Genomic DNA, 13,227 nt, shown 5'->3' with positions numbered 1-13,227 from the left:
TTCAATGCAAGTTTGTCAGAAGATAAAGAATATGTAGATCTAATTAGAAACAAAATCGGTGAATGGGTAGACGAAAGTAGAGAAATCGAAGACCCGCGGGTTACCTGGGATTATTTAAAATATAAAATACGCTATGAAACGATTGGTTATAGTAAAAAGAAAGCAAAAGAGAGAAGGTCAGAGCTGGTAAATTTGGAAATTAGACTAAAAGAGTGTCAGCGAAAATGTGACGAACATCCAAGTGCTGAAAATCTCTGCGATTTAGAAGTTCTCAAATCAGAATACGAACGCCATTATGATTATATAACACAAGGAGCAATCATAAGATCTCGGGTGAGTTGGTATGAAGAGGGCGAAAAGAATAGCAAGTATTTTTTAAATTTAGAAAGTGCTAAAAAGAAAAAGACATGTATACGGAAATTATCTGTGGATAATGATTCATATATAACAGACCCAAAAGAAATAATGAAAGAGATTCATGATTTCTATGAAAAACTCTATGATAGAGACTCGTATAATTTAGGTGAGAATTCAATTGATCGTTTCCTTAATGAAGTGGATACTAAAAAATTGTCTGATGAAGAGAAAATGACTTTAGATAAACAACTTACTAGATCCGAACTGTACGAAGCATTGAAGACATTTCCGAAAAACAAAACACCTGGAAGTGACGGTTTAACTGTGGAATTTTACTTGGCGTTCTGGCACGTGGTTGCAAAGTATCTCGAAAAGTCTCTAAACTTCTCTCACCAACACGGGCAACTATCAACTTCGCAAAAGCAGGCAATGATTACCCTATTGGAGAAAAAAGATAAAGATAGACGATTTATAAAGAACTGGCGACCTATCTCACTGATCAACGTAGATGTTAAAATTGCATCCAAAGCGTTTGCTAGAAGGCTGGAGCCAATCCTGCCAGAACTTATTCACCATAATCAAAATGGTTTTATCAAAGGAAGGTCTACATTTGATGCAGTTAGAACAATCGATGATTTACTTGAATTGGCAAAACTCACAAATACAACAGGTATTCTAATGGCAATTGACTTTGAAAAGGCATTTGATTCTCTGGACCATACATATCTATTTAAAGTATTGGAAAAATTCAATTTTGGACCGTATTTTTTACAATGGGTAAAAACATTTTATACAAACATATCCAGCTGTATCTTAAATAACGGCTTTACTACAGATCTTTTCTGTATCCATCGTGGTGTACGACAAGGTGACCCTCTATCACCTTTATTATTCATCTTAGCTTTGGAAGTTCTCGCATGTCAAATCAGGCAGGATAAAACCATACAAGGAATAATGGTCAAAAACGTGGAGATCAAACTCACGCTTTTTGCAGATGACATGACTTGTTTTCTAAAAGACATAAATGCATATTCGCGACTTTGTACAACTTTAAAGGTTTTTTCATTGCATTCTGGTCTCCGAATTAACGACGATAAAACAGAAGTTTTTGGTATCGGCCCACATAAACTAGTACAAAATGACTTTACTCACAAAGTGCGAAAATCAATCAAGATATTAGGTACCGTTTTTGACTATCACAAACCATCACGAGACAAAGCAAACTTCGACTCAATATTCAAATCTATTAAAAAAACACTGAGTATGTGGAAGTGGAGGGGTCTTACCCTGATTGGTAAGATTCAAATAGTTAAGACCTTCATTATTCCAAAATTTTTGAGTAAAGCGACTGCAATCTCAATATCAAACGATCTTGTCAAGGAGATAAACAGACTGATTTTCGGTTTCATTTGGAAAGGTAACGATAAAATTAAACGGACCGCGCTTATCAATGATATTGAAAATGGAGGACTAAAAATGCTTGATATTGAATCCATGATATCGGCTCAAAGAGTGATGATCTTAAAAAAGTATCTAGGAGAGAGCAACAGCACTTGGAAAACTATTTTAGATGATTTCTTTTTTGGAAATATAGGTGGAAAACTCATCCTGTTCTGTGATTTTGAAACTAGTAAACTACCGGTTCATCTTCCAATATTCTACAAAGAGTGTCTAGAGGCATTTCGTAATTTAAAGAAATCCAAGGTAGCCACCTATGAGGATGTTGTAGACCAAATTATTTGGAATAATAGGAATATTGTGATACACGGAAAATCTCTTTTTGAAAAACATTTGTTTACTAAAGGAATTGTTAAAATTGGTGACTTGTTATCCGATACGGGTAAATTTCTTGAAAGCCCTAAAGTGTTGGAGGCGAATCTATCTCCAATCCAGTACTTCAAATTAATAGGAATTGTAGATGCCATACCAAAAGAATGGAGATTAATTATCAAAGAATCACATATTCAACATCAGCAACTATATCCTCAACAGCATTTGGATACAGTGTATATTTATATCGACGAAACCAAATCGGATCTGTTAAAAGCCTCTTCAAAACTTTTGTATAAAGGATTTAAAACAAAGAAACAAACTCCTCCAACCGCCAAAAGGAAGTTGAAGGACAAATATCCAGAGGTTATAGAAGACTGGAAAAAAATTTATTCTTTACCATTCACTGTCACACTTGAAACAAAAATTAGAGAGTTCCAATATAAATTATTAAACGATATAATTTTCACAAATGAGAGGTTATTCCGTTTTAAAATGATTGAATCACCAATGTGCACCTTTTGTTTGAAAGAGGTCGAGTCCCTCGAACATTTGCTCTTTTATTGTGATACAACAAAAGACTTCTGGCGGGCTTTTTCTTCTTGGCTTTCAAACCAGAATGTATCTTTGGACACTTTGACATTTGAAAATATATTGTTTGGAGTGTTCAACAACAACGAAGACTTTATTATCCTGAATCACTTGATACTGCTAGGAAAGTTTTTTATTTATAAATGTAAATTAAATAAAATTAAACCAACATTAACAATATTTTTAGCAAAGACAAAAACCGTTTATTACATTGAAAAAAAAATAGCTACCAAAAATAACCAACTTTATAAACATTACAAAAAGTGGGAAAAACTAATGCCATCTCTTAATAATAGTTGAGCTTAATTTGTAATTTCTCCTTCTCAGCATGTCACTAACTTACTTTCTTTTTTTTTTTTTTTTTTTTTTTTTTTTCTGTATTTGGGTAGCTGCACTATTGTAAACAACGCATTGTATATTCTTTAGGTATAATTAGGCTACGATTAGTAATTATAATTTGTTGTATGTAATCTATTGTAGTTATGACGTATTGTAAGTATTGTAACTAGTGTTATGTCTTGTGTTGTATTGTATGTATTATAACCCAAAATGTTGAAAAAAAAAAAAAAATAGTTTCAGCTGGAACTAGTATTACATCAGCAGATCGAGGTGTAAGATGGTGTGATTATGAAATATAGAGCCACGATTTCAAGGATTTCTGGGAAGCTACCAAAAATCTTGATCACATAACAGAACTGTCTTCTGTGCTTTTTGGTGGCATTTCTTGTTCTTTCCTACCTTATTGAGAAAGACAAGGCATTGTTATTAATCATTATATTCTTCCTTTGTTAACATGGGGACTCCCACACAAAAGAAGTTTACACATTTTTTCGTTGTGGGGACTGATTGAAATGTAGTGGTTACAATATACTCAGTCCCTGAATCTCTACCAAATGAAATCTCACAAAAATACCAAAACAGTATACATATGTGAAAAGTTGGAAAGTTTTGTTTTCTAACTTGTCCCCAAAGATACATTTAGCCATCTTCACTATTGTATGGAGTCTCCTCCTGCTAGAAGGGTTTGCAATAAGCAAAATCACCCTCGCATGAATGGTAATAACGATGTTTTTTTTTTGCTGATCATGAATACTTGCATGGGCTTCTAATAATAATTTTATTATTCAATTTCAATGTGATTTGTTCTTTTTCTCGACTGGCATTGTGGACTACAAGAGCTGCGATTGGGTTCCATTGATTAATTTTGCTATGATTAAATTATACCAAGAATTATGAGTGAGCTAAGAGGAAGTTATATTATGTACATGTATTTTGTTTGCACTACACAGCCAAATGCACTCAAAGGTTATGAGGCATAGGTACATTTGTCAGAAGAGCCCAGCATATCCAAGATATGTTTTGATTGACACATCAATTAAGATAATTTACAGCAAAATGGATAAAAAAAACATCAATATCCTACATGCACCAAAGCCAGACATGGGGTTATAAGGCAATCGTTTAAACAACAGATTGAAATAATTTATAAATTAGAGAACACTATTTCTACAACAGAATAGAACAAATTAACCTTATCGGACATTGCGAATGGCAAGGCTGTCTGTAGAATGTCACAAATTTCTCAACCCTTTCTTTCTACAAAAATGCTAATCCTGCAACTTTGCTTAAGACCCAGTTCTCCATTTCGTGTTGGCAAAATATCAATTTATGCCATGTCCAATGCAGATTATCACAAAATTGATTTAAAAGCTCAATAAATATCATTTTAAAGCCAAAAAGCCAATTATTTAAATAAACCATGAGTAAATTATCTCTAAGAAAAACTGATTAAATTAACAGGCACGTAAAAACAATTAGTTAATATGTGTTTCTTAATAATGTAATGCAGTGTATCTGTCACAATGTTGCTGCTATAATATTACTACAAACAGGATGGGTTGCAGAACTGAACCTCCAAGTCAGTTTATTCAAAGAACTTGGTGCAGAATTTATAATCCCATCAAGTTGTCTGTAAATACAGAGAAACCAAACAAAGCATTACAATCATAAGTAATGAATTACTAAACTCTTTTACATGTACTGTATGAACAGTGTATGTTCCATTAATATTGGGGATCTCCCAGAAGCTGCATCCATGATAAATTAATTTGTTCCCAGATGCATTTGTTTATAGAACTTTTCACAAATTAATATCTCTGTCATAACAGTGACCTCTGTGTTCTCCAACAATTAGCACACAAGAAAAATACACTCAGTAAGATATTGTTTACAATAAAAATCAATGCCTATAAGCAATCATAAGGACCTTAAATTTATATTACCTCAGAAATATCTCACCAGGCCATGGTTGCTTTGAAAATCTTTGATGTGTTAATACAGGCTCCCCATCTGTAACCTGTTCATATATTGACTGACAGGAACAGGCATGTAATTCCTTTCTTTGATATACAGTGTACTTCATTGTTAGCTGTTTACTGAGTGTTAGTAGTGAATCAAATGCTAGGGGTTGGTACTCCAACTTTCACTGTGGCAGGCTCTGCCCTGAGATACAAAGCAAACTTACATAACTGTTATGAACTTCGCCACTTGCTTTCGAGAGCAAATGCAATTTGCTTCAAACAAGCAACTGGAACATTGATGGTTACAACAATGTGCACAGTCCCAATCACAGGGTCATCCAGGCTGTTTGGTTGTACATATAACTGCACAACTGTATATGAGTTCAGCTTCCAGAAGAAAATCAGAGTTTGTCAGGATAAATACTGATGTTCTTGCTTACTCAATGAATGAATGTGCAGTTCCAGAAGATATTCACACCCAACACCCATTCACGGCCAGTCTTTAGAAATTCCAAATTAAAGTATCAGGAATCAAGAGCTCTAATAGAGAAAAAACCTCCATGTGGGGTATGAATCTTTTCTTGAAGAAAACAATGTCTGAGAAATCATTAATTACAAAATAATGTTTAAGAAACATCTTACCTTTCAGAGAATTTTGTAATCTACACTGTCTGGCCAGTTCATATACATGTATTTGACAAGTTGACACTGGGCATGTTTGTAAATTTGTGCACTTCAACATCACATTACTATGTAGTAGCACTGGCCAACTAAAAACAAACAGCATAATTTGGTTAATTAATATACACTGTACATTATTAGGTTGAAATATTGGTGTAGATTGTTGCACATCAACAGATACAGAAACTATTTGCACCTGAAACATAATGAGTGAAAAATCGTGCATGAGACATTTACATGTACATGTAACAGCCCTCCACCTCAGAACCATCACAGATATGATATGATATTTTTAAACTCTCTGAAATTTCAGATTATTCAAGATTAACATATGCACATACATCATCTGGGGCAACCCTAAAACACTGAATTTGGAAACCGAAATCCGGAATCCAGAATCTGGAATCCAGAATCTGGAACCAAAAACCAGAATCTGGAATCCAGATATTATGAATGATGATAGAAATAATTCACTTCAGCAATGTCTAATAAATAAATATGAGCAAAAATCATTTTGTTGTTATTTATTTTCTTGGCTTTACTTCAGCCACAGACTGTAATTGCTAAAAAATTATTGACTAGTTCTGAACAACCCTTAGCTATATATCTGGCCCCGTCGTTCAAAAGCTGCATAAAGCTATTCATTGGGTACATCACTATCCAGTCAGGGTTGCTGATTTTTTGGGTGGATAGAGTTACTCATAGCCTGCAAGCAGGCTCTAGTATCTGTCTCTAGTGTCTGAGCAGGCTAAATAGGTGTCTGGTGTTTTTCTGCATTGGCATGTCACCAAGAGCCTTCATGCGGTTTTGCCACTCACGCCCCCAGCCCAAACACGAGAGCCTGCTCATAGACTAATTAAGTTACCCATCTTTTGTTCAAGCTGGCCCTGGTGAGAGCCCGGTTCTTGTCTAGATCAAATTGCTCTGAGAAGACTGGTGAGCAGCACATTAACAACAAGCTATTATAGGCTATTGCAGTGAGTTTCTGGCAGTCTTTTAGCATCTTTGAACAGCATGTGGTCTGATCTGTTAACAAGTGAGAAGCAGACGGAAGTAAGTGTGCAACATTTCTACAAATTGTTTTAATATGATGGCCGCCAAGAATATGAAATGCTGATTTGTCACAGTATGTGTGGAAATTGTGTTAATCTGGAATTGGTCTCGTATCTGTTGGAAAAATCAAATTTCATATTTAGACCAGACGGGTTAGCCCTTGGACTTCGAAATTGGGGGGCGTGACCGTCAATGTACAGGGGGCTGCCACTGATGGATATCCTGTTCTCTATGACATTTTCTATCTTGTTCAGTATGTACTAGAAATAAAGGATAAATTTATACTTCCGGTAAATTGAAGATCACTTATTAAACGAAATGGCAATTACCAGCAAGCTTATTTTAGACACTCTCGAGGTGCTTGGAATAAAATTAAGATGCACTTTACTGAGATTCTCATAATCATAGCCCTCACTAAAAATAACGGTTGCACAATTTCAACAGACGGGGAATTTTTGTTTCAAAAAAGGTTAAGTTTGAGGTCCTTTTTACTTGGCAGCTTACTTTTTACAGTCGAAAAGCTAAGCAAAACAATTTTTGCATACTTGAAGAACTTATTTTCTTTGATTTGCAGATTCCGGTTTCCAGTTTCTGGATTCCGGTTTTTGGTTCCAGATTCCAGATTCCGGTTTCTGGGTTTTAGGGTTGCCCCATATTTAACATATTGTTTGCTTCACATTCGGTTTACACATGGCTGTTATCCAGCATAGGCAGACTTATAAGTTTTCCTTCAAAAATATATTGCAACAACTATTGCATCTTTCGTTACCTATTCTTGTGATGAAATGACACAAAATTCAAGACCAAGAAGTCATAAGCATAAAACTAACTTACATGGTAGTGCTTACAGTTCCTCTTACCGTCTGCATATGCTGTCCATAAACTGATGCTGCCTGGACAATGTACTCATTATTTTTCTGATCACACCTTTTAAAACGTCACTGTTATATAATTTGTCCTGAAAAAGCAATACATGAAATGTTATGCCTTTGGCACTCACCAAATGCCTTTACAAGATGTATAATGTACACCATATCAACATTCACAATTCTCTTTACTTTCATTGTAACTCTTTTGTGTCATTTTCCGTCACTTGAAGACAGGACTTCCACATTAGGTTATAATTGCCTCTGGAATCTCTATGAATTCACAGGGAGTGATAACAATTAAATCATGACTAATTTTAGCAAAGGAGGCATTCAAATGTCAGATTTTAATGCTAAGTTTATACAGTAACTTTACATTACTCTTCGTACATATATATAACCTCTCAATTATTGCACCTATAGACAGAAGGTGTGCTGGGGGAAGAAATGTTCTAAACTCTCTGAACTTTTCCGCCTTACCTGTAATAGGATGACTATTATGAACTACAGTTTGTAACCAACACCAACATCAGGTTATGTATACACATGTATATTTGTTGTCATCTGTAATCATAAAAAAATAAAAATTTAAAATCCCCCATAAAGTTCACACTCAATAACACTGCTACATGTAGCGCTGTTACTGGAAATCAATTTAAGTGAAACTGTTGAAACAGCTCTGCCAAAATTTTTCCTGGCAGTTAAGGCAGGATAACAGAATATACATGTAGCACACAGCAAAGGCTAGAGATACACACATGTTAGTTATCAGTTAGGATTTGGTGAGCTTCTGTGCTGTAGGTATGGTGGAAAATAATAGATTATCAGAAATGAAGGTTCCTGAGACATTTTGACAGCACTGAGAGGAATTAATATATAAATTCACAAAAGAAGGAGAAGTTCTTACCCTGTCCAGTTCTCTGTAATAAAAATATCATTTACATGAGTCATTTATAATATGTGGTTTGTGTTTAAAGCCGATATAATGCACACTCTGATTCGCCAATTCCAGTGCATTATTTACATTTACATGGTATACCTCGGTAAAACCATAAAACATTGCGTGGGACTAAAATAAAAAATATAAAAAATAAAAAGAAATGCCTAATTCATAACAATTTAAAATACTCAACACTAAAACGAATGTAATTCTTTACTTGAAAATTATTCTCCCGTAATGCCCATGGGCCAATTACAGGCAGGCTAAAAAGTCCTAACACAAAGTAAAAGGAAATTAAGAAAACTATTGCTTTTTTCCGGAAAATTGTAACGACTGAAGACAATGATGGAACACTCTGAGAGTGCATTCTATCAACCTGATGAGATAAAATTTAAGGAGAATAGAGAATTCACGAAGTTATATCACAAACAAATTGGTACAGGACAGGAGAAAGGAAACTGTACAGCCAGGAAGAAACTGAAACTTTCTTCGACCAGCAAAAAAGTATGCATGTACAACAAAGAAAACAGTCAGTGACATTCATTTAATAAGTTAGTAAATAAAAAATTAGTGTGAAGAAGAGAGTAAAGAGAGAGAGAGAGTGGAGATAGGAGAGCACTCTCTCCAACTAAATTGTGTATATATGTATGTAAAAGTTCTTCTTATTACTGAGAAATGGTCAGGGCAAGAACTTCTATTACACTGTTCAATTTACCGAGTCAATTAGTACTATCTCACTTTTTTGGAACATTTCCATATTAAGTGTAAATACCGCATTGGGGAATAACCTCTTATTAACAAAATACGGTCCATGTACCCCCAACCAAAAGCAATGGCACAAATAACATGAAATAGCCAATCAAAATCAAAGCAGAGCTTCATTTGCAGACAGGATTGCCATGCATAATCGTCTACTCGACATTTTGGACTATATAAGCATTTCACCAAACCGAACTAATTGGACAGACAACAAAATAAAACGAGGAAATCTACATTATAAACACAAGATGCATATCACTACATCTGAGCTCGAGTATCAACAGCAAATCCCTTTTCAGTGAACGGTGACCGAATAAAAGAGAGGGTAAAGAAAATTCGTTTAAGCTTGCGGTGTTAAAGTTGAAAAATTATTCACGCTTAAATTTGAATATTACTGAGAGTCTGTATTTTTGCCGACGGGTTAATTTAGCTATGCAGTCATTTCATTGGCAGTAGCTTTACCAGTCTTCACCCAATTTAACCTCGGAATTCACAAAAGCATTTCGCCAAACCGAATAAATTGAACTAACAAAACGAGGAAATCTCCATACTTTGTAATCACAATATGCAAATATTCACATAGGAACAAAAGTAAATTTAGCAAATCCTGTTCGCTTCGGCTTAAAATGGTTTGTAGACCTTTCTTGGTTCAGTTTTCAACAACAGAAGAACAAATTTTAGCAGTCTACGAAGCGGCAGTGCTAACTAAATCAGAGAAAACTTCAAAACTCGCCCGGCCGTGTTTACAAGTACGATGTTGGTTAAGCTTATTTTTAGATGTGAGGTTATAAGCTTAAATTGACGACGAAAATCGATAGAAAACATAATTTGTTTACAACTTACAGCAACCTCCAAAGCGACCCACGTGTTATTGTTTAGAGACGAGCGAAATTAAAACGATGCAATTTTTAAAATCTCTTACAGCATGGCTTCAAATAAGGAAGACTTTTAATGGATTCCAATTGAAAATAAGCTTATATCGCCGAGGAAACTTGTTAATTTTCATACCAAACGCAACAACAAAAGTCACTTACCGCAAGTTGGCAATTCAGTTCGGCCAGTGTAAATCTTCCAGGCAGAAACTTGCAGCAAAAGTTGTGAAGACTAAACTGAAGTTAACGAATCAACCACTTCTTTCCGCTACGTTTAGTGTTCTGCAATTTCTCTAAAACACTCGGGTACGTTTGATTTCTCTAATGTTCATCACCTGACCAAATCAGGTGACTTTTGAATTTTCTTGCACGGCTGCACAGCATCACGTTCGCGCGAATTTTGAACTTGGCCATGGGGAGTTCGGCAGTCTTCTGAATCAATTTGTCGGGTACTTTCGCCTCCTTTCTATAGCCCTCGTTAGCTTTGGTTCACGGCATTGTTCGGTATTATTTCACCTCCTTTCTCTAGCCCTTGACTAGCTATAATTCACGGCATTGTTCAGTACTGTTTCGCCTCCTTCCCCAGCGCTGGCCCGCTCAGTCTTTTTCGCGATATTCTTCGCTACTTCTTTGCCTGTTAATTCTTGCTTTCTGTCTTTTGCTTCAGCGCAACCCTGTCTTAAAAATATTAAATCAACCTCCGCTATCGTTTTTCTTTAAAAATCCCGCCAAGAAAAATGGCATTCACCCGCTACCAACTGAGGGTGCATGTCTCTGTCAACCTATTAGCTGGACTATGGCCGCCATCTTGCGCGACTCCGTCGTCGTCGTCGTCGCCGTCGTGCGTACGCGCCCACGAGCAATACCGCTAGCCATGATAACCATGAGAAAATCAATTCATGGGTTTCCTTTTCTCCCCTATATGGGTATGGGGCTCCGCCGGAGCTCCGCTAATATATAGATTTAGGCCAGCCTAAAAGCGTAGCTCCTGGGCCGCGTTGTTCAGAGTCAAATAACCCAGGAGAAAGGTAGAATTTTGATTTCAGTTTTGTAGCTTTGCGGCGCGGTTTTCTGTATATTGTTTGGCCTTCTGTTTTGAGTTTTAATAATCACTATATACACAAACCAAAGCAGCCAAAAAACATTTGTATAGAAAAAAAAGTTATAATTCGGTTAACTTTTAATCCTTGGTTAGCGTTAACCGACTTCCGAACAGTCCTGCCCTGTTTTCAACAAGTTAACCTCAGATGAGCCCGCGATCCAATCGAAAACCAGCACTTGGTCAGCGGTCAACTTTAAAAAAACACGCGACCTCGATAAGCTGTAAACTTGAGCCCGCGATATGGTCACGTGATACTGGTCAGCGGATACCTTTGTTTGACAGGTGTCAATTGATCGTAACATGGGTGTCCAATATCAAAGAAGTACACGGTAAACCAAGACTGCATGTCTCTGTCAACCTATTATTTGGAGTATGGCGGCCATGTTGCGCGACTCCGTCGTCGTCGTCGTCGTCGTCGTCGCCGTCGTGCGTACGCGCCCACGAGCAATACCGCTAGCCATGATGACCATGAGAAAATCAACTCATGGGTTTCCTTTTCTCTCCTATATGAGTATGGGGCTCCGCTTGGCGGCCCTTCGGGCCGCCGGAGCTCCGCTATAAAGTATAACATTGAAACCTGCATTAATTAAGAGGACATCATATTAAGCAGATACCGTTTGCTAAGCAAACACTAGCAAAAGTGTAGTATTTCATGTTGTGTGAAAACGAACCTCAACGAAAGTTCAACTTTCCATTGGAGGGTGTTGAGTCCTCCAATATGTTTGCCTATCAATTTTTGAAAGACTTTTTTCTCTGCTGGCCGTCTGCAAGGGATCAGAATAGAGTCTGATGAAACTGCCAAAAGTACTTGAGAGCGACTATTTATAGGGACCGAGTGAGATTGGAAAAATGTGGCACAGGGTTGGAAAAATGGACCCCTTGATATTTCGTCCAGAGATAACCTATGGTATGCTAAGAATCGTGATATAACTCTTAGGTTCTAGAGTTTTTACATTTTTGAGAAAATTACGAAAAACCACCGACAACCCGTGAAGCCGAAAAAATCACAGAAATGAGGTCAAATTTTATGATCAAATAATCGAAATCACGTGAAGACGCATAGCAAATTTTGGCTTTCCGTAGTTTATAATTTTATTTAGGAGGTATTGCTAAGCTGCCTTGATGATATTTTAGACTTACTATTGTATTTCCGAATTCCTGGAGAGCAACTAAAGAGAACCCAAATTTTTAGACTTTGAAAATCAAAAATTCCAAACCGTTTTCAAACATCTCAAAACACACTCGGTATTATGTAGAATTCTTTGAAAATTCAATTCTAGCAAGTACAAGAGCTGGTTTTGAACGTGATGTAACTTTTTCTTGGCAAAATTTATTTCTGAGGCGAGCGGCTCTATACAAGTTGACCCAATTTGACCTTTCGAAGAGATTTTGTTCAACCAGGAAATGTAAACAATGCGACTAGCCTTAGCTCGCTTTCTGAGCAAACCATTGAAAAACCCTACCACTTCCCATTAAAACTACCCAGTAAACCTGAGATAATACTTCGATGACAGCTTACCTTCCAAATGGGTGTTTGAAGGCAAATAATTTTGACGTTCTCAGTTAATTTTTCTATTGCTTTCTTGTTGCTGCGCTTTATGATTTAGGGTCATAACTTGACACCGAGCTTGTGCGCCGGTTCCAGGCTAAGCTTGTGCAACACTATTCCGGAAAATCGATCCAAATGTTGCAATATCTACCTCTCGGTGAGCAGCCTCTGGATATTCAATTAGTTTCTTGTATAATAGTTAGGAGCCTCGCACGTGCTAGCTTCGCTTATCGGGCGAGCGATCGAAAAGTTCGATTTTAAAAGATAACACCTCGAACGCCATGAGAATTCTATATTTAGTACTTTTTAGAGGTAAACAAACCGTTTGCCACAGATCTATTTGCGTTCGGTAATTATCTGTTTTAAACTTAGATCTCTCTCGATGGT

General features: G+C 36.4%; 1 long non-coding RNA gene across 4 annotated transcripts; it reads right to left on the bottom strand.

The window, feature by feature from the left end:
• Positions 1 to 3,816: 3,816 nt before the first annotated feature.
• Positions 3,817 to 11,848, bottom strand: LOC149118893 (uncharacterized). 4 transcript variants are annotated; one of them, XR_016202255.1, is made up of 5 exons: positions 10,352 to 11,848; positions 8,099 to 8,182; positions 7,587 to 7,710; positions 5,661 to 5,788; positions 3,817 to 5,220 (listed from the first exon to the last, which is right to left on the bottom strand). It is a non-coding gene; the product is annotated as an uncharacterized LOC149118893 (long non-coding RNA). The 4 variants fall into 4 exon arrangements; XR_016202265.1 differs by having other exon boundaries at positions 3,817 to 4,687; positions 5,001 to 5,788; positions 7,613 to 7,710; XR_016202264.1 differs by having other exon boundaries at positions 3,817 to 5,788; positions 7,613 to 7,710.
• Between the last annotated feature and the right edge of the window lie 1,379 nt (positions 11,849 to 13,227).

Source organism: Orbicella faveolata, unplaced genomic scaffold (assembly GCF_042242905.1).
Source record: "Orbicella faveolata isolate gen_17 unplaced genomic scaffold, um_ofav_v1 contig_1, whole genome shotgun sequence".
In the NCBI taxonomy this organism is placed as follows: domain Eukaryota; kingdom Metazoa; phylum Cnidaria; class Anthozoa; order Scleractinia; family Merulinidae; genus Orbicella; species Orbicella faveolata.
Note: the sequence above shows the minus strand (reverse complement) of the source record. Positions and strands in the feature narration are given on the sequence as shown.